Below are 21,102 nucleotides of genomic sequence, written 5' to 3' on the forward strand. Positions count from 1 at the left end.
AAGGTATTCTCACTACAGATATTTATATACACACCCATTTTTAAACACCCATTTCTTAAAAGTACTCTCACATGACCCCTCCCCCCAAGAAAAAAAAATCATCAACTTCAAGATGGTTTCATTTTTCACTTTTTCACTATCCTTTAAGAAATGCACACAGTAAATATACTTTTTTGTTTCAAAAAACAACACACACAAACAGGTATAATAATATAGTCCATTTCTTTTTTCTTTCTTCTTCCTCCAACTGGAATCCCTCTCGATCGACAGTCTCTTTGAACAAGAAGGTCTCTGCACGATCCATTCATTTCTCTACGCCTCAGCATTTCTCTTTAAAGTCAGATACTTTAGTTCAATCTGATCACAGAGTCCCTTGTAATTCTCCAACACAGGTGCATTGGTTATCACAGCTTTCAGGCAGTCAAATGCCTGTTGAAAGTCCGCAGTCAAATGCCTGTTGAAAGTCCGCTGTCCACTGAAATTTTTGACGTTTCTTCAGCAAGTCCATCAGTGGAGCAATCACGCTACAAAACTTTTACACAAATATTCGATCAAATCCACTCATGCTTAGAAATCACATTATTTCCCTTCATCTTGAGGATATCGGAAACTCCTCAATAACTTTTGTTTTCACATCCCGTGTGACCATTCGACCCTGTCCGATTGTATGGAAAGTGACTTGGACTTTTCCAAATTCTCTTTTGGCTAGGCTTACCACCAAACCCACCTCCTGAAGTCGATTGAATAATTCCATCCGATGTTTTAAATGTTCTTTCCATGTCTGGCTGAAAATTACCAGATCGTCGATGTATACCGCACAATTGGGTAATCCTGAAACAACCTTATTAGTTAACCATTGAAATGTGGCTGGGGTGTTTTTCATGCCAAATGGCATAACTTTGAATTGGTATATACCATCCGGAGTCACAAAAGCTGAAATCTCCTTCGCCCTTTCGGATAAAGGTACCTGCCAGTAACCTTTAAGTAAATCCAGTTTGGAAATAAAAAACGATTGTCCCACTTTCTCAATACAATCGTCCAAATGTGAGATAGGATAAGAGTCCGTTCTTGTAACTGCATTAACTTTTCTATAGTCCACACATAACCATTGGGTACTGTCTGCTTTAGGTACCATCACTATGGGTGAGCTCCATTGGCTGCAATCCACTTCAATTATCCCATTTTTAAGCATACTCTCAATCTCTTTGTTAACCTGTGCCAATTTTAAAGGGTTAAGTCTATATGAATGTTGTTTGATTGGAACAGCATTTCCCACATCTACATCATTTACAGCCATTTTAGTACTTCCCAATTATCTCTACAAACTTGCCCACATGATATCAATAACTCTTTCAGGTCAGTCCGTTTTTCCTCAGGAAGGTAACTCAACAATTTATCCCAATTTTTAAGAACATCCTCATTTTCCAATTTAATTTGAGGTATGTCAAATTCACAGTCATCTGGATTTGGTTCGTCACTTTGAGATAGAATCATTAAAACCTCCTCCTTTTTCTCTCCATCCCTTTCAAAGTACCCTTTAAGCATATTCACATGACACACTCGGTGACTCTTCCTTCTATCTGGTGTTTTTACCACATAATTCAGCTCACTTAATTTCCTTTCAATCTGTTAAGGTCCACAAAACCTTGCTTTTAAAGGCTCACCTGCCACTGATAACAACACTAAAACTCTATCTCCACTGGCAAAACTATGAACTTTGGATTTCTTGTCCACTACCTGTTTCATCACATTTTGTGCAACTTTGAAATGTTGTCTAGCCAATTCACCTGCTCTATTTAATCATTCCCTAAAATTTGACACGTAATCCAATAATGTAAGTTCTGATTTCTCACTCACCAATTTTTCCTTAATCAATTTAAGTGGTCCTCTTACCTCATGGCCAAAATTTAGTTCAAAAGGACTGAATTTGGTTGACTCATTTGGTGCATCCCTAATTGCAAACAGTACGAATGGAATTATCCCAATCCTCTGGATAATCGTGACAATAAGCCCTCAACATTGTCTTTAATGTCTGATTCCACCTTTCTAACGCTACCTGTGATTCTGGATGGTATGCAGTTGATTTAAAATGTTTTATTCCTAAGCTATCCATAACTTCTTTGAATAACCTTGAGGTAAAATTTGATCCTTGATCCGATTGTATTTCAGTGGGTAGTCCATATCGAGTAAAGAATTTAAGTAACTCCTCCACAATCTTTTTAGCTGTAATATTATGTACTGTCATGGCATCTGGAAACCAAGTAGACACATCCATTATCATCAAAAGATATTGATTCCCACTTTCCGTTTTAGGAAGCGGTCCTACGCAAACAATTAGGACCCTTGTAAAAGGCTCCTCAAATGCTGGAATGGGTATTAAGGGCGCTGGTTTTATCACTGCTTGAGGTTTCCCTATCACATGACATGTGTGACATGATTGACAAAATTTAACTACATCTTTATGTAGTCCAGGCCAATAAAAATGTTTCTGGATTTTAGCTTGAGTTTTCCTTATTCCCAAATGACCTCCCACTGGTACCTCATGTGCAACACGCAACACCTCCTTTCTATACCCTACCGACAATACTACTTGATGAACTTCTGCCCACTTTTCATACACCTGCATATGTAAAGGTCTCCATTTTCTCATCAAGACATCAATTTTACGGTAATAACACTCTGGTATACACTCAGATTCCTCTTCAGTGTATGCTTTCTGATACATCCATTTAATTTCTATATCTCTCTGTTGTTACTCCGCCAATTTTCCTGAACTAAAGATATCCGCCTCATCCGCCCTCCACCTGTTCTTGTTCTTTTTCAACCATCTGATCAAAAATCGTTTCTGATAATTGCACTTCAACTTCATCTTCACTCTTTGATTTCTCCTCTTGTCTTAACCTGTGACTTTGCGACCTTGTTACTACACAATCCGGAAAAATCCCAGGATATTGGTCCTTCAACACTTCAGTTGTCTGATTTTCCACTGGCTTATCAACCACATTAGGCATCACTCCCACCTGTGATCCAGCTATATCATTCCCCAAGATAAACTGTATTCCTGGACAAGATAGTTTCTCTATTACTCCTACTACCACTTCACCCCTCTTCACTGGACTTTCCAACCTTTCCTTATATAATGGACCACTACTGCTGTCACCCTGAATTCCACATATTATCACCTTTTCTGGCAATATTCTTCCCAAACTACATAACTCCTCATCTCTTACCAGTAAGATTGACTAGCTCCCGTATCTCTTAAAATTGTGACTTCTTTACCTGCTCCTCCTGATACACATGAGTAAACTTTACACCACAAGTAAATTCTTTAAAGAGATCTGGCCCCTTCTTATCAATCACCTCTTGATCAGGCTGTACAATCTTTTGCCCCTCCTTCGCTTCACTTGGGCTTTCCTTTACCACTTTAATAAACCCCACTGTCTTATCCTGTTTTACCACATCAGCATTCCCAGTGCTTTTCACTGTGACTTTGCATGGCCTAGTTTACAACAGTGAAAACATTTGAAACTTTTCATTTCTTTTCCACCCTCCTGGATTTCCTTTTTAATCTGAGGTACACTCTCCTTATTATCTCCCATCATATCACCTTTACCTTTAGCATTTGAGTATTTCTCATGTCCCCAGTTTCTATCCTTCACAGGCTGAAACTGATGTCGGAAACCACGCTTTGATTTATGAACTAATTCATAATCATCTGCCATTTCTGCTGCTAACCTCGCAGTTTTAACCCTCTGCTCTTCCACATGAGTTCTCACTACATCAGGAATTAAATTTTTAGACTGCTCCAAAAGTATAATTTCCCTGAGAGTTTCATACGTTTGGTCTATTTTCAAAGCCCTTATCTACCTATTCTTTCTGTTTTCCTTTCTTCTCTTTTTCCTCTCTCTCTCTTTCATATTCAGGCTGCTTTAATTCTTTTTCATGGTCCATTTGTTCAATTTGTAACTGAATTTTTGCCATTTCCAATGAGTCAGAATTTATCTCAGGCAATTTTAAATGCTTAGCCACCGCCATAATTACCTCATCTTTTCGCATTTTGTCAGTTAATGTTAACTGCAATGTTTTTGCCAAATCTAACAGTCTGTTTTTAGTCTCTGTCTGTAAGGTACTCCGTGTGACCGTCTCCATCCCCAAAAACCTCAGAGCCTCTGAAAAAGCCATTGTCCACAACACACTCGCCACTTAAACTGGAATACCACACCTGAAAAGCAACCACAATATGCTCACCCCTCACTGTCTTTAATTTCACTGAGCTAATCCAATAGATAGACTTTTATCCCCCTCGAGCCCCCAATATGTCATGGGCCAGGGTTTAGAGAACCCCAAAGTGTATCATGGAGTTCACTTGACCCACAACTTTTAATAGATTGTGGTATGGGGAGCACACAGCCCACTTTTAAGCAAAACAATGTTTATTCTATGAACTCAAGTTAACCTTTTTAAAACATACAGTGAACATCTTAGCAACCATCAATTCAAATACAGTCCCCAAAGAATACAACACTAGGTAATCCTTCATAAATTCTCAAACAACATTCAGAAGACAAAAAACCCTTTTAACACAAAGATCAGGTGTAAATTCGCTATTGAGAGCAGTTACCACTTTGAAAATCCCAAATGAGCATTCATCAGCTTGCAGAGATTCATACACATCCTGCTGTGAGTTCAGTTTCTCCAAAACCACACCCACCCTGCAGCAAAAAGCCTAAAGTGATAGTAAAAAGCTGACAGAGAGCCCAGCTCCACTCACTCTCTTACATCACTGCAGTAATAAACACCCATTTCTTAAAGGTACTCTCACTACAGATATTTATTTCCACACCCATTTATAAACACCCATTTCTTAAAGGCACTCTCACATGACACAAGGAGTGAGTTTTCCTCAGAATTGTGCACATAACACTGATCATTCACAACTGATTAAGAACCTCTACCTGAAACATTAAATAATCTTTTCAAAATTCTACATGTTATAAGAAGTGAGCAGGAGAATGGATGAGAATAGGTGGCTCGTATGACGAAAGACACAGAAAGAGTTGATCCGTTACTGCTCTTTAAATCACTCAACAACAGAATATTAGTAAGAAGTCTAACAACACCAGGTTAAAGTTCAACAGGCTTGTTTCAAATCACTAGCTTTCGGAGCGCAGCTCCTTCCTCAGGTGAATGCGCTCCGAAAGCTAGTGATTCAAATCAAACCTGTTGTGCTTTAACTTGGTGTTGTAAGACTTCTTACTGTGCTCACCCCAGTCCAACGCCGGCATCTCCACATCATAACAAAGTATCAGTTATTCCTCTGGTGGACCTGTGGTCAATTGCCACTATTTTCTGGTTTAGTTATCCCTTTGTAAGATTATTTACATACATCAGGGTAGAAATTCCAATTGAGAACTGTGCATGAGCACTTACTCCAGCCATATTACATTCCAGTATATGCTGCATTTACACAGGCTCATTTCAAATAAATAACATAGCTTATACAAAAATTTCATATGAACGCATTAAGCCAATTGGATTTTGTACCCTACAGGTTAAATTGTGCTACACATTGCGTCAGAAAATAGATCGCTAATTTAATGCTTAATAAGTTCACTGTAAAAGCAGAAGGGCCTGAAAGTATTCTTAAGTGCCATATAGCAATGCTGATTGTAATTCCTTCCAATGTGAACCATCCCTGCTGTAAGACCCTCTCGGTTACAGAAATGCAAGCATGACCTTAGGAATATTGTAAATTTTCAGCTATTGTCATAAACATTATTAGGTAACAGCCTTGAAAAACCAACCTGGTGTCTGATATTTTCTAAACTAAAATGTTCTTATTTTGCATAGAGGTTTTTATTTATTATTAGATCTGTTTTATGTTGACAGTACCAATATCTGGTGTCGATGTATTTCATGTACTTGGTTGCATTAGCAGAATAATCATTATACCATCAATACAGCATATTTTCTGACAAATAACCTTCAATTCACTATCTTAAAAGCGTTAGAACTGACATATATATGTTAATGCAAAAGTAAAGTTGATTGAAATAAATCACATTATTCTTTGTTGTGACATTGAATACAGATGAGTTAGTGTTGTACAGATACACACAGCTTTCCAGAAGGCGATTGCCATTTGCAGTATAAACATGTGAATTTATATTTAGCCGTTTGCTTATGAGGAGGACCACAGAAAACTATATTGATTAAGAATGTTTAGCATTTACTAGAATCAGTGGCAGTCCCCAAGAATGAATGTCTGGACAGGACCGGGATTCTCCGTTGCGGGTCCGCCCCGTTGCCACTGCTCGTGAAGACGGAGAATTTGGCACTCGCCAAATCCCATTCACCGCAGCTGGACCGGAGAATCCCGCTGCCGCAAACAGATGGTGAATCTCACCCCAGTTTTCTTAAAACTGAACCAATTGAGAACCGTGGGAATTTAGGCTAGCACAAATTTCACAAAAGCAAGAATCAAGTGGCAAAGCATGTTTCAGGTAGACTTCCATTCCTGTCAATAATTTCATTCACCCTAAAACTGCTGGCAGTTCAAAGGAATTTTTCTCTACCCAGATGACTGCCTTTCCTTCCCATTATTGTTGCTTGGAAACATTTAACAGCGCTTTTTCTCTTCTGCAGATTCCTACCTTTTATTTTCAAGGTGGGAACAAATGAGAATAGAATGGCCATTTATTGACCAATAAGGCTGGGTTGCAAATGAAGCCACACCTGTTACAGATTGGGATGGTAAACCAGGCCCGTCTTTGGTGCAGCTTCTGCATCAAATTCAAAAGAGAGCTGTTTGGTCACTAAATTGAACAGACCATGCACTGTAACACAAGACCAGTTCATTTAAATATAATTTGGCCATAGAAACCTTGATGGATTAATGCAGGCAGATGTGAGGTTTGGACCTCTTTGCGCCTTAAAAGGTTAGAAGGGGGCCCAGTGGTATGTTGCTCTGACATACTCATTGTCGTATGCACGAACATGAGACATTGCGAACAGTAGCTTTCAAAGAGCTGCTGCTCCCCCTTATATTTGTATTGCAATGGAGGGAAAGAACCAAGAAATAGCAAATTGAAATTTCTTGCACCACACAGCTAGTGTAAATTAAATTAAGGGTCACCTGTGTTCTAATAATTCTTTTTTTTTTTTTAAATAATTTTTATTAAAGTTTCCACAAAATATCAACAACAAAATGTAAAAGGAACCCAACAGAATTAAATACACAACAAAACAAAACAACCCAGTGCCCCCCTCCCCCTGTACACAAATAATAAATTAACACCCGCCGAAACACATAGCAAACATAGCAAATATATACACCCCCTCAGATCCCCCAGTATAGACTAACAAAAATAAAATAGAACCCCCCCCCCCGGGTTGCTGCTGCTGACCATTGTCTACCGTTCTGCCAGGAAGTCTAAGAACGGTTGCCACCGCCTGAAAAACCCTTGCACCGATCCCCTTAAGGCAAATTTCACCCTCTCCAATTTAATAAACCCCGCCATATCGCTGATCCAGGATTCCACGCTTGGGGGCCTCGCATCCTTCCACTGAATGTTCTAATAATTCTAATGGTGTGAGGCAGGTGGAGGTTTGGCACAAAATGTTGTGTTCCTGGACTTTGATGTGAGGCTTTGGTCAAGAAGACAAAGTCGAATTTTGTGAAAACATTGGGCACATGTGCAACTGTTTGTTATACTTTGGCTATTACTGCTTCTGAACTGTAACTGAATGGTTTTTCTTTCAGAGCTTGCCATAATAATCTTGCTGATTAGACAGTTGGTTAGGCAGACACAACTTTAGCCAGGGTTTACTTGTGCTTCTGGTTGATGCTGCTTGTGTTTTTACGGTCACTTCATGGAAAGACCCTCTGAAAGTCAAAGTTATGTAAGATATAGCAAACAACAATCACCTTGGATACCTTAGTTTACAGATACTGTATCATTCCTCTGATTGACCTTATATTTGATCTTTTATTTAAGAATGCTGCTGGTCTACAGAAAGCAGATGGGATACAATTTTAAGAATTTTTCAGGACGTTGGGGCAGAATTCTCCATTTTTTTGTCAAAGTGCGGTGGCATGTGGTTCCGGCGGTGCTGTTCCCAAAGGCCAGAATGGCCTGAACTCATGCCCAGTGTTGTGCTTGGAACCTCATTAATTATGCACGAGCCACCATCTCTCCGAATCACTTGGTGGGTCAGGAGCTGATTCATTCGCCCGCCGTCAGCAAGGGGGTTTGAAGTTCCGGACGCCAGTCCAGCACGCTCGTATCATTCTCTTCAGCCCATTTGTCTTCACGACACCATGTAGGATGTCTGGAATCCAGAAGCAAAAGGCTCACAGCCTCAAGAAGAAATCTGTAATCCGATTCAACCACCTAAAACAGAAATACGGTGAATGATTGCTTGCAATAATTGCCATCATTGAGAACGCAAATCCCCAAAATAGTAGGTCTGGCAGCATTTATGCAGAGAAAATAGAGTTAATGTTTTGGGTCCATATGACTCTTCTTCAGAAAGAAAGAGAGGGAAATACTGGGTGAGATTCTCCACTCCGACGCCGGTTGGGAGAATCGCCTGGGCCGCCAAAATTTCCCGGGACGCCGGTCCGACGCCCTCCCGCGATTATCCCAAGCGGCGGGAACGGCCCCGTCGAGTTCCGCGGGATGGAGAATTGCCGGAGACACCCAAAATGGCGATTTTCCGGCACCCCCGCTATTCTCAGGCCCGGATGGGCCGAGCGGCCAGGCCAAAACGGCGGGTTCCCCCCCCAGCGCCGTCCACACCTGGTCGCTACCGTCGTGAACGGTGCGTGAACGTTGAGGGGGAAGCCTGCGAGGGGGGGGGGAGGGGGGATCCTGCACTGGGGGGTACCTTAAATGTGGCATGGCCCTCGATCAGTGCCCACCGATCGTCGGGCTGTCCTCTCTGAAGGAGGGCCTCCTTCCTTCCGCCGCCCCGCAAGATCCGTCCGCCATCTTCTTGTGGGGCGGACTTAGAGAGGACGGCAACCACGCATGCGCGGCGACAAGGCCTGGCGCGTGTAGATGACGCTGCCCCGATCCTGGCCCATTGTCAGGGCCTGAATCGGTCGGGATCGGGGCCGTTTCGCGCCGTCGTGAACCTCGACGACGTACACGACGGCGCGGCCACTTCAGCGCGGGAGTGGAGAATCCCGCCCACTAGCTCTGAAAAAGTCATATGGGGCGAAATTCTCCCCAAACGGCGCGATGTCCGCCGACTGGTGCCCAAAACGGCGCCAATCAGACGGGCATCGCGCCGTCCCAAAGGTGCGGAATGCTCCGCATCTTGAGCGGCCGAGCCCCAACATTGAGGGGCTAGGCCGACGCCGGAGGAATTTCCGCCCCGCTAGCTGGCGGAAACGGCCTTTGTTGCCCCGCCAGCTGGCGCGGAAATGACATGTCGGGGCGACGCATGCGCGGGAGCGTCAGCGGCCGCTGACAGTTTCCTGCGCATGCGCAGTGGGGAGAGTCTCTTCCGCCTCCGCCATGGTGGAGACCGTGGCGGAGGCGGAAGGGAAAGAGTGCCCCCACGGCACAGGCCCGCCCGCGGATCGGTGGGCCCCGATCGCGGGCCAGGCCACCGTGGGGGCACCCCCCGGGTCAGATCGCCCCGCGCCCCCGCCCAGGACCCCGGAGCCCGCCCACGCCGCCTTGTCCCGCCGGTAAATAGGTACTCTAATTTACGCCGGCGGGACAGGCAATTTATCGGCGGGACTTCGGCCCATCCGGGCCGGAGAATCCAGCGGGGGGGGCCCGCCAACCGGCGCGGCCCGATTCCCGCCCCCGCCGAATATCCGGTACCGGAGACTTCGGCAACCGGCGGGGAAGGGATTCACGGCGGCCAACGGCCATTCTCCGACCCGCTGGGGGGTCGGATGATCTCGAAACGTTAACATTTTGAAGTGTTGTAGCAAGTGGGAATTGGCACCGAGACCAACGTTGCTAGGGTGGCGACCGCTGTGGAAAACTTGATCCATGACGTTGGTACCATGGGTGAAGGTGTCCGAGGCGCCGTGCAGTCGGTGACGGCCATGGCTGACGTTCTCGGCAAAATGTCTGAATCGCTAGGAGATGCCATCCAGTACCAGGCTGACCTTGATGAGGTTCTGCAGGACATTTCCCACTCTCAGATGGGAATGGTGGAGCTGCTGCGGAGCTTGTTCCAGCCACAGGCGGGCATTGCCAAAGTGCTGCAGAGCATGTCCCAGTCACTGAGGAGTATCGCCAAGTGTGTTGACATGAGGGTGCGGACTATGGGGAACCGGCAGGGCTGGCAAAGCCAGATGATGTAGGGGCTGTCGGGACTTGAACCAGCTGCCCTTTTGTCCAAGGTGAACCCCCGGCGCACCGACCTGAAGGGGCGCTGAGTGCCAACCCGGACCCGTCCCAAGAAGTGGCGATGGTGGCCATCAGCTCCCCTGAGTTGCACCCCTCTGATGAGGCCGTTTCTCGAAGCCAGCACACAGGACAGGGCAACACGGCTGTGCATGTGCCGCCGACAATTGAGCTGGGGTCCTCCGGCCTCAGAGCCCCTAGAGGATGCCCACTAGAGGCATCGAAGGCCTTGGGATGAGGTAAGCAGCTGCTGCTTCCACTTCAGATGTGCATCCAGGGGAAACACCTGGATGTAGTGGTTGAGCTCGGAGGGTCAAGCATGTTGAGGATAACTGAGGGCACAGCAGGAGGTGGGGTGGGGGATGGGGTGGTAGGTAGCAGGTGGGGAGGGGGAGGGTTGGGGAGTGACACCATCGGGAGTGGGGGGATTGTAAACACATTAAACACCTTTTTGCGCAACCATTATGATGCCTCTATCACTTTCTTCTGCAATGTGCGCTGACCTCCAAACGCTTTCCTCAACTGTCCAGTCAAGCCCTCCCCCTCCCCATGGCACTCACTCACCGTCTGGCTGTGGACAAATCCCCGGAGCTGTGTCTCATTCCCTGGGTGATCGAATATTGGCTGCTGCGTGTGTGGTGTTGCCTCCAGCAGTGTCCAGGCATCAAGATGCAATTATGATGCTGGGCAATGGCTCCCACATGCTGCAGACCCACACATCCACGGGGATCCACTTGGGTTGTGTGAAGTGCTCACTTAGCCACGAGTGCCAATTCCCTATCAGCAATAGCCTTCAGCCATAAGGCCAGGGGCCTCAGCAGTCAATGGGGGTTACGGGTGGTCTGTGAGGAAGTCGTGTTGGTACAAAGGTTGCCCCCGGAACGGGTACACACAATCCAGGAGTTGACATGATAGTGCCACACACAGTCGCCAGCCGGTTGCCTCCCCCCCCCCCCCCTAACGCCCCTCCCCACACTCATATGACGGCCTATCCCCCCCAAAACTGAGGGTCCCTCAACCCTCACCGAGCACTGAGCTGCCATTAGGCTCTTTGCCTGTGGGCAAAGATGGCTACTCACCTCCTCGGCTCCCCACAGAAGCTCTTCCACCAGGTTCACGTTTTTCAAAAGGCGTACTGATCAACACCAGCGTGAGCACTTGCTGGGGAGGCCACAGAATGACAGGAGGCCATTGCATATGGGGTGGCTCCTGTTAATTGTATGAAAATTGGGCTTAAGTGGTGAGAATTGGTTTCCATTTTGCCTACGGGAGCGGGGAGGTTGCATCACAAATTGTCTGGTGTCTGGCGCGGTTATTGTTTTTGGCCGCTCCCGCTATTCACCGGCCTCGTTTTGCTTGAGCGAGAGCGTAACAAGGCCGGATAAGCGTGCCCTCTATTTTCTCTCTCCACAGAATCTGTCAGGCCTGCTGTGTTTTTCCAGAATTTTTGTTTTTGTTTCAGATAAATGCCAGCATCTGTAGTATTTTGGATTTATCCCCAAAATAGTAACCCATTTAAAAGCAAAGACCTGCTATGAATCACCAAAACCCACATGCATTATTTGTTCTGTGTGAATGTCTGCAGCACTGTTCACATACTCTGAATGTTTTATGGGGATTAGCCATCCACACTTGCTCTCAGCCGGTGGGAACTCGGCGTGGAAGGGTCGGGGGGCGACCTGTGGAGGGGAGGGGGCCTCCAACGTGGCCTGGCCCGCTATCGGAGCCACTGCGCATCAACAGATCCCGCGGCGCCCAGCTCACGCCGGGATCAGCAGCTGGAGCGGCGTGAACCACTCCAGTGCCGTGCTGGCCCCCAATAGGGGCCAGAATTAGTCATAGGTTTCGCCCGTTCACGCCGTCATAAAACGCGATGGCGTTTACGACGGCGTGAACACTCTGCTGCGGGATTAGAGAATCCCGCCCTCTGTTTCTCAGGTGTCCGAAGACTGCATTTGTGCATTGGAGTCGATGTTGGATTTTGTCATCAATGTCTGCTCGCACCGAGAGGAGGCTCCAGAGGTATGGGAGCCCATCGTGGATCTTGATTGTCGGGGAGAAGTTTGTGTGGAAGGACTAGACAAAGGAGAGAACCTTTGTTTTCCGGATGTTTAGTCTGAGGCCCATTCGCTCAAATGCCTCAGTGAATGCGTCGATGAATGTTTGTAGCTTGGCCTTTGAATGTGCGCGTACACAGGCGTCATCTGCATACTGCAGTTCAATGACAGAGGTTAGGGTGTCCTTGGTTCTGGCGTGGAAACATCAGAGGTTGAACAGTTTACCGCTTGTCTGGTAGGGTAGCTCCACTCCAGCAGGGAGCTTCCGGGTGACGGACTGGAGTGTTGCTGTGAGAAAGATGGAGAAGAGCATTGGTGTGATGATGCAGCCCTGCTTGACTCCAGTTTGCACACATATTGGGTTTGTGGTGGTTCCCTTGGTGAGGATCACGGCTTGCATGTCATTGTGGAGCAGGCGGAGAATAGTGACAAATATTTGCAGGCAGCTGAATTTGAGAAGGATGTTGCACAGTCCCTCACGGTTGACAGAGTCGAAGGCCTTTGCGAGATCAAAGAAGGTCATGTACAGAAGTTGATGCTGCTCCCTGCACTTTTCCTGGATTTGTCGCGTGCTGAAGATCAAGTCCATTGAGCCTCTTTCTGGGCGGAAGCCGCACTGAGACTCGGAGGAGCTCTTCAGCCGCTAGGAGGAGGCGGTTGAGGAGTATTCTCACAATGGCCTTTGCCGTGGCGGAAAGTTGGGAAATCCCGTTGTAATTTCCGCAGTCAGACCTGTCTCCTTTCTTGAAGGTGGTCACAATTAAGGCATCTCTGAGATCTTGGTTGAGGAGGTCCTTGTCGTGCTCTCTCCAGCGGGTGTTGGCTGCCTCTCCGTCTTTGATGAGCACCTCTCCATTTCTGGCTCTCCGTGGGTGGGTCCCTGGGTCATCGGGCCGTCGATGATTTTGATTGTGCTGGAGAAGACGCGCACATCGTGGTTATTGACGAGTTGCTGAGCCTCCTGCACTCTTTCCACCCACCGTCTGTTCTTTAGGTCACGAGTTCTTTGTTGCACCTCAGCCTTCAGTTGCCTGTAGCCTTGTTTCCTTTCAGTCGGGCTTTGTTGGAGCTGCCAGTTCAGGAACACCTTGCGTTTGTAGTCAAGGATATCGTGGATTTCCTGGTCGTTCTCGTCGAACCAGTCTTAGTGTTTCCTGGTCGAGAGCCCGAACGTCTCCTCGCAGGTGCTGACTCTGGTGGATTTTAAGGCAGACCAGGCACTGTGGGCGTTCTGCGGCTCTGGCTCGTTGGTTGTCGACAGGTTAACCGTGAGATGCCGAATGAGTGGCTCTTCTCAGGGTCTTTGAGTCCAGTGACATGGAGTGGCCTGCGGTAGAGGTTTTTGTGACTGTGCCGGTTTGGTGCTAGGATGATGGAGCTGGTATAGCAGATTAATCAGTGGTCAGTCCAGTAGTCGTCGGCTCCAGCTGTGGCGTGGATGCGGGCGTCTTTGCGGTCCCTTGCTCGGACGATGATGCAGTCTGTTAAGTGCCAGTGCTTGGAGTGGGGGTGTTGCCATGTTGTCCTCTGCTTTGTCCCTCTGGCGGAACAGGGTGTTCGTGATGACCAGGCCATGTTGTGAACATTTTGTCAGGAGGAGGACTCTGTTGACGTTTGTTTTCCCCATGCCTTCCCTGCCTAACACAGCCTTCCAAAGATTTGTGTCCTTCCCAACTCTAGTATTGAAGCTGTTGAGGAGAATCAGCTTGTCTCCCTTTGGGATGCGGGACATTGATTGGTCAAGGCTGGAGTAGAATGCCTATTTTGTCTTGTCCGTTGCATTTCGGGTTAGGGAGTCGGCACTGACGGCTGTGATGTGCTGTTTCTGGGTGAGCCGTAGGATCATGAGTTGATTACTCACCCTGCAGGGGGGTTCTTCGAGAAGTCCGGCCAATTTGTTTTTTTACGGAGAAGCCGACCCCGTAGGGGTGATGTTCTTCTTCTGGTTTGCCTTTCCAGAAGAAGTTATATCCACCACCTTGTTCCGTCAGCTGACCTTCTGCCAGTCATGTTTTACTCAGGGCAGCGATGTCCGTATTGTGGCGTCGGAGTTCCAGTGATGGCGGTGAGACGTTCAGGTCTGTTGCTGTTGGGGTTATCCAGAAGGGTCCTGAAGTTCCAGGTCCCGAAACCCATTGGGTGAGTGTGTGGGGTTGGGGTGGAAGATGCCTGTGTGAGGATTCTTTTAATGTGGGGTAATCATTGCACACCAACCACCACGCGGTCCCAGCGAAGCGAGGAGTTGACCCAGTGGTAGGGAGATCCGAGACCTGGCTTTGTAATTTACAGTGATTAGGTTATGCAGCTGTAATACATTTCTTTGAATTTAATGTATTAAAAATACATTTTAATCCAGGGTATTAAAAATTCAAACATTGCATAAAATACACATATTTTTGTTGTGGCAAAGCCAATGTAATATTCATCTGGAAATAATTGCCAGTATGGAAGCTGTCCAGGAAAATTATTCTAGAATTGTTCTAAAACCTTCCCTTTGTCAATGTTGTCAATGGAGCTGAATAGAGAAATTGTGATAAATGTCCTTGTTTAACATAAAAAATAGGAGTAGGAAGAGGTCATTTGGCCATTGAAGCCTGCTCCAGCATTCTTTATGATCATGGTTGATCATCCAACTCAGTAACCGGCTCCCGCTTGCCCCCATATCTTTTGAGCCCTTCCATAACCCGAACTATATCTAACTCATTATTGAAACCATGCAATGTTTTGATCTCAGCTGCTTTTTGTGGTCGAGAATTCCACAGGCTCACCACTCTGGATGAAGAAATGTCTTCTCATCTCGGTCCTAAATGGTCTACTTCATATCCTCAGACTGTGACCCCTGGTTCTGGACACTCTCACCATCGGGAACATCCTTCCTGCACCTACCCTCTCTAGCCCTGTTAGAATTTTACAGGTTTCTATGACATGCCCCCTCATTCTTCTAAACTCCAGCGAATGGAATCCTATCTGACTCAATCTCCACCATCCCAGGAATCAGTCTGGTAAACCTTTGCTGAACTCCCTCCATAGCAAAACCATCCTCCCTCAGATAAGAAGATCAAAATTGCACACAATATTCCAGCTGTGGTCTCACCAAGCCCCTGTTTCACAGCAGCAACACATCCCTGCTCCTGTACTCGAATCCTCTCGCTATGAAGGCCAATACACCTTCTTTACTGCCAGCTGCACCTGCATGCTTATTTTCAGATCTGTTGTGCAACAACACCCAGGTCGCGTTGTCCATCCCCCTCTCTCAATCTTTACCCATTTAGATAATAATCTGCCTTCCTGTTTTTGCTACCAAAGTGGATAATCTCATATTTATCCACATTATACTGCATCTGCCATTCATTTGCCCACTTGCTCATCTTGTCCAAATGACACTGAAGCATCTCTGCATCCTCCTCACAGCTCACCTTCCCACCTAGCTTTCTGTCATCTGCAGACTTGGATAAATTACAGGGGCAGCACGGTAGCACAAGTGGATAGCACTGTGGCTTCACAGCGCTAGGGTTCCAGGTTCGATTCCCGGCTTGGAACACTGTCTGTGCAGAGTCTGCACGTTCTCCCCGTGTGTGCGTGCTTCTCCTCCGGGTGCTCCGGTTTCCTCCCACAGTCCAAAGATATTCAGGTTACGTGGATTGGCCATGATAAATTGCCCTTAGTGATCCAAAAGATTAGGAGGGGTTATTGGGTTACGGGGATAGGGTGGAAGTGAGGGCTTAAGTGGGTCAGTGCAGACTTGATGGCTGAATGGCCTCCTTCTGCACTGTATGTTCTATGTTCTATTTAGTTCCCTCATCTAAATCATTAATATACATTGTGAATAGCTGGGGTCCTAGCATTGATCACTGCGGAAAAAGACCCCTTTTGCCTACTCTTTGTTTCCTGTCTACCAACCAGTTTTCTATCCATCTCAATACATTATCCCCAATTCCATGCACTTTGATTTTACATGCCAATCTCTCAGATGGGACCTTGTTGAAAGCCTTCTGAAAGTCCAAATAAACCACATCCACTGGCCCCCCCTCATCCACTCTACCAGTTACATCCTCAAAGAATCCCAGTAGATTTGGCAAACATGATTCCCTTTTGTAAATCCATGCTGACTCTGTCTGATCCTACCTCTGTTTTCTAAGTGCCCTATTATGGACGCTATTCTCTCTCCCCCCCCCCCCCCCCCCCCCCCCAACGCCGGGTGGGGGAATTGCCGGGGCGCCGCGCGAATCGCGCCACGCCGCCCCGACCCCCGCACACGATTCTCCCACCCCCCCCGGAAAGCAGCGGCGTGCGATTTGCACTGGGCCGCTCGGAGAACCAGCGAACGGCGATTCTCCGGCCCGGATGGGCCGAGCGGCCGCTAAAACACGACAGGTTCCTGACGGCGCCGTCCACCCCTGGTCGCTGCCGGCGGGAACTCTGCGGGAACGCTGGGGAAGTCGCCTGTGGCGGAGGGAGGGGGGCTCCTTCACCGGGGTGGCCTCCGATGAGGTCTGGCCCGCGATCGGGGCCCACCGATCGGCGGGCCGGCCTCTCCCCCCCCCCCCCCCCGGGCCTACCTCCTTCCGCTCGCGGCCCCAGAACACCGCTGCCATGTTGGTGAGGGGCCGGCGTGCGTAAGACGTTCCCCGCACATGCGTGGGTTGGCACGGCGCCCATTTGGCACTGCGTAAGGACACTGGAGCGGCGTGAACCAGAATAGTTCGTGCCCGGGCCTTGTTCGCGCCGTCGTGAAATATGACGGCGCGAACACTTGGCCTCCATATCGGAGAATCGCCCCCTATATCTTTTATAATGGACTCTAGCATTTTCCCCACTACTGACGTCGGGCTGACTGGTCCATAACTCTATAATTCGCTGTCTTTTCTCTACCTCCCTTTTTAAATAGTGGGGTTACCTTCGCGACCTTTCAGTTTACAGGATTGCCTTTGGTGTGGCTTTCATAGGCAATACTATTTAAACACTATTATTTTTTAAATGTTAACTACAGAGATGTGTTACAGTAAAATACATTCACATTTACCCATCTCTCCTTGTTATAAGTTCACTTATTCAGTGCTCAGTTTAAAAAAAAAATCACATCATCTCTGCAAGCAACAAATTCCAAGGGATACATTTAGTTGCCATCTAATAAAATGTGAACAGTGGATGCAATCCTAGAACTGTGAGACTGTGATTGCATTTACCACTGATGCGGTTGCTACACTATAAATCTTTCTTCTCCCCTGCAGTGCAGTGGTGTGGATTATTGAATCTTTAGCAATGGCAGCTTTCACTTCAATAAGAGCCTGTACTGACAAAAGAATTGCAGTTTTTTTCCTCTCTCTGTTTTGCAGGAATACTCTCTGCCTGCACGTTAACCACCCTTAGCCCCAGTTTACATATGTATTCTCTTCAATATCCCGCCCCCCCTCATCGAAGTCACAAAGACAGTCTCCCTTCTTAGTGATACTCTCACTGCCGCTTCTGGCTATAACTCTTCGCTGTTGATACCGCTTTGGCCTGGGAGCTGGCTGTATGCTGTCTGGGAATTTTTGGTCTCACAATAAATCAATATAGTAACCGCAACCAGGATTGGCAGTGGGAAGACCATTACGGGGCTGAGCAGCAACAATTTCCAACCATCTCTTGAGGCAACCAATCGCTTATTGTTTTGAAAACCTGTTGATTTGCATCCAGGAGGGGAAAAAACAGCAGAGATTAGAATGAAATCTATGGTCTGAGCCCTGTTTCTGCTGCAGAGACTTACTGTATATGTCAGAAAAGTAGTTTCACCCATGTTCCACTGTTTGACTCTGCTTCCCACAAGATCAGGTTTCTGTGATTTAAAAAAAAATAAGCCATGATTTCCAAATTTACTTTTTCAATTTTCTTCAGTTGTGACGCTTTGTTTTTATGTTACTGATGATATGTTACTAGTGAGGGACTGAATGGGGCACAAGTGAAAGCTCTGAATCATTGAATAGATCATTGTGCTCGCCCACTAGCCCTAACCTTGATCAATCTTCCTGCGTGTTCCAAATCTGACACCAACTGGCTTCTCTTTCCCTACTCAGCTCTGCTGCGACAGCCATCTAAAGGGAGAGGAGCTGTATCTGTTGGTGTGCAATGTATATGCCTGCCTACAGCACTGCAGCTATTCAGCACTGTAATAGAAGAGATCATGGTGACAATTTGAGATAATTAGCCATCTTCCTAATAGCTAAATCGAGCTTTCTCCTGTGCCCAATTTATGCCTCATTGCAATACTCTGTTTTATTTTTATCAGTATAAAGGGATAGTTCTTAAAGGGTAAAGAAAGTCCAGCGGGAATACTATTTTATTCAAACTTTTCATGTCTATTTTGAAAAACAATTAAAAAATATATTCTTTGACATTTCAACAAAAAGATTCATGGGGACGATAATGTGGGTGTTAATGCAGTTCAACCAATGACGCTGCTGTTCAGACACTCCACACAACTGAGAACAAATTAAAGAGCTGATCTTGTTGATGGCATGAGATCTGCTCATTAGAGGACTGCTGGCTGCCTGCTGCACACCAGGGGCAGGATTCTCCGGCCGCGTCCGCCCGGCGACCGGAGAATCTCGCCCGAGGTCATTGGTCTTCTCCATTGTCCGCGTCTCGCCCTTGGTGTTCTTGTGGCGGGTGGGGCGGAAGAATCCGGCCCTAGGTGGGTTGTTCTTGGGCATAGAGAAGAGAAATACTGGGCGCAGGGCACAAAATTGCAAATAGGCCACAAGGAAACAATGGTGCCGGGGCAAAGGACAGAAGTGCCTGAATCTTTTTAATTTTAAGAAGCTGTGCAGCTGAAGTACTGCTCAGCCATTCCAGTTACATAATGGAGTGGGCATTCATTTAAATGAAGATTGAAGAACTCCTAAGTGCTGACTATGTGTTCCCTTTGACTTTACTGCCCATACTGGGGCAATGCTGAGAGCAGAGGTACATTCTAAGCTGAGGCCTCCACACCTGAATTTTGGTGAAGTTTTATATTTTGCAATGCTCAGCGTCAGCCCCTAAATTTCAAACTGCAACCTGGGGTTGTTTTACTTTTCTTTAAAACTGCTTTGAGCTATCCAAATACAATGTTGTCATGTAGAATATAAATGCTTTGCACTTGTAGAAAGCTCAGACAATAAAGGCTGGAGACACATAGCACTGAGGGCTGGGTTTTCATTAACGAGGCGGGTAGCTCCATTCAGTGAAGGGGCGGGGGGTTGTTGCGAGTGTGGGATAGAGTTAGGCCTACCACCCCGAACGCAGATTGGAGACAACCACAGGGGTGAGTGAGTGCCACGGTGGACTGGTCAAAAGGCAAACCTCAGTTCTTTGGGATTCTTTCCCAGTTGTTCTGCTAAGGTTTGGGCAGCACGGTAGCATTGTGGATAGCACAATTGCTTCACAGCTCCATGGTCCCAGGTTCGATTCCGGCTTGGGTCATTGTCTGTGCGGAGTCTGCACGTCCTCCCCGTGTCTGCGTGGGTTTCCTCCCGGTGCTCCGGTTTCCTCCCACAGTCCAAAGATGTGCGGGTTAGGTGAATTGGCCAATGATAAATTGCCCTTAATGTCCAAATTGCCCTTGGTGTTGGGTGGAGGTGTTGAGTTTGGATAGGGTGCTCTTTCCAAGAGCCGGTGCAGACTCAAAGGGCCGAATGGCCTCATTCTGCACTGTAAATTCAATGATAATCTATGATTAATCTAGGACAAAGGTTCGGCACAACATCGTGGGCCGAAGGGCCTGTTCTGTGCTGTATTTTCTATGTTCTATGTTAAGGTTTAGGCATCCAGCCCTCATGTATTGCAACGCATCATCACCTACTCATGCCCCATGCCGCGCACAACGGCTCCTCATACTTTCCATGCCAATCCCTGTCATTATCCTCTGGCCCCTTATAGCCCCCATGCCAACATAATACCAAACCGTGTCAATTCAGGCACCCCCCCCCCCCCCATCCACTCTTACTTGGCACTTGCACTCTCCATGCCAACTTACTCCGTATCTGTCTCGGGCTGACCTCAGAAGCCATATTAAGATGAAATAAAATAAAGGTTAAAAAAACACTCCCATTCATGAAAGCCCATTGAAAACTTTTGAATCTCCTAAAATGCTTATTCACGTATAAAAACAAACACACATCTATTCATAACCTCACATCAAAGACAAACAAATAACTTCTTTCTGCCATCAATTAACCTGCGAACTTGGGACTCCACTGCTGAGATAATTATAGCTTGTGAGAAATAACTAAGCATTGATAATGACATAATGATATCCCCTTGGGATATCAACGAACAGCTGTTGTAGCTGCTAGGACATAGTTTATCTAGCCCTCATTGACACCAGCAGCCTGCTTTTTAATTTTTAAGGGGCTGGGTATTTAAATAGCATCACATCTTGTTAATTCTACAGACCGCATTCTAAAAACTTGTGACTCCCACACTGTGGGTTAAGGCCTTTTCTGTAGCAAAAATGGGGTCTGTTTGAACTCAGCGCTGAGTTTATAAGAGCCTGCTGAGTTTGGGTTTCTCTTACATGTGAGTCATGCCCCATACCCTTCCCCCTCCTGTCAAAATGGGATATATTTGAAATGGGACAAGATTTCCGCTTCCAGATCGTGCCCATCTTTTTTAAAGGTCCACAGAGTTTCCATGATGGTGAAAATCCAGAC

At 46.7% G+C, this 21,102-nt stretch overlaps 1 protein-coding gene across 2 annotated transcripts in view; it reads left to right on the top strand.

Annotated features, from left to right (window-relative positions):
• kcnh1a (potassium voltage-gated channel, subfamily H (eag-related), member 1a) overlaps positions 1 to 21,102 on the top strand; it is a 520,535-nt gene that overhangs the window by 332,386 nt on the left and 167,047 nt on the right. The gene's annotated exons all lie outside the window — the stretch shown is intronic.

Source organism: Scyliorhinus torazame, chromosome 1 (assembly GCF_047496885.1).
Source record: "Scyliorhinus torazame isolate Kashiwa2021f chromosome 1, sScyTor2.1, whole genome shotgun sequence".
Classification (NCBI taxonomy): domain Eukaryota; kingdom Metazoa; phylum Chordata; class Chondrichthyes; order Carcharhiniformes; family Scyliorhinidae; genus Scyliorhinus; species Scyliorhinus torazame.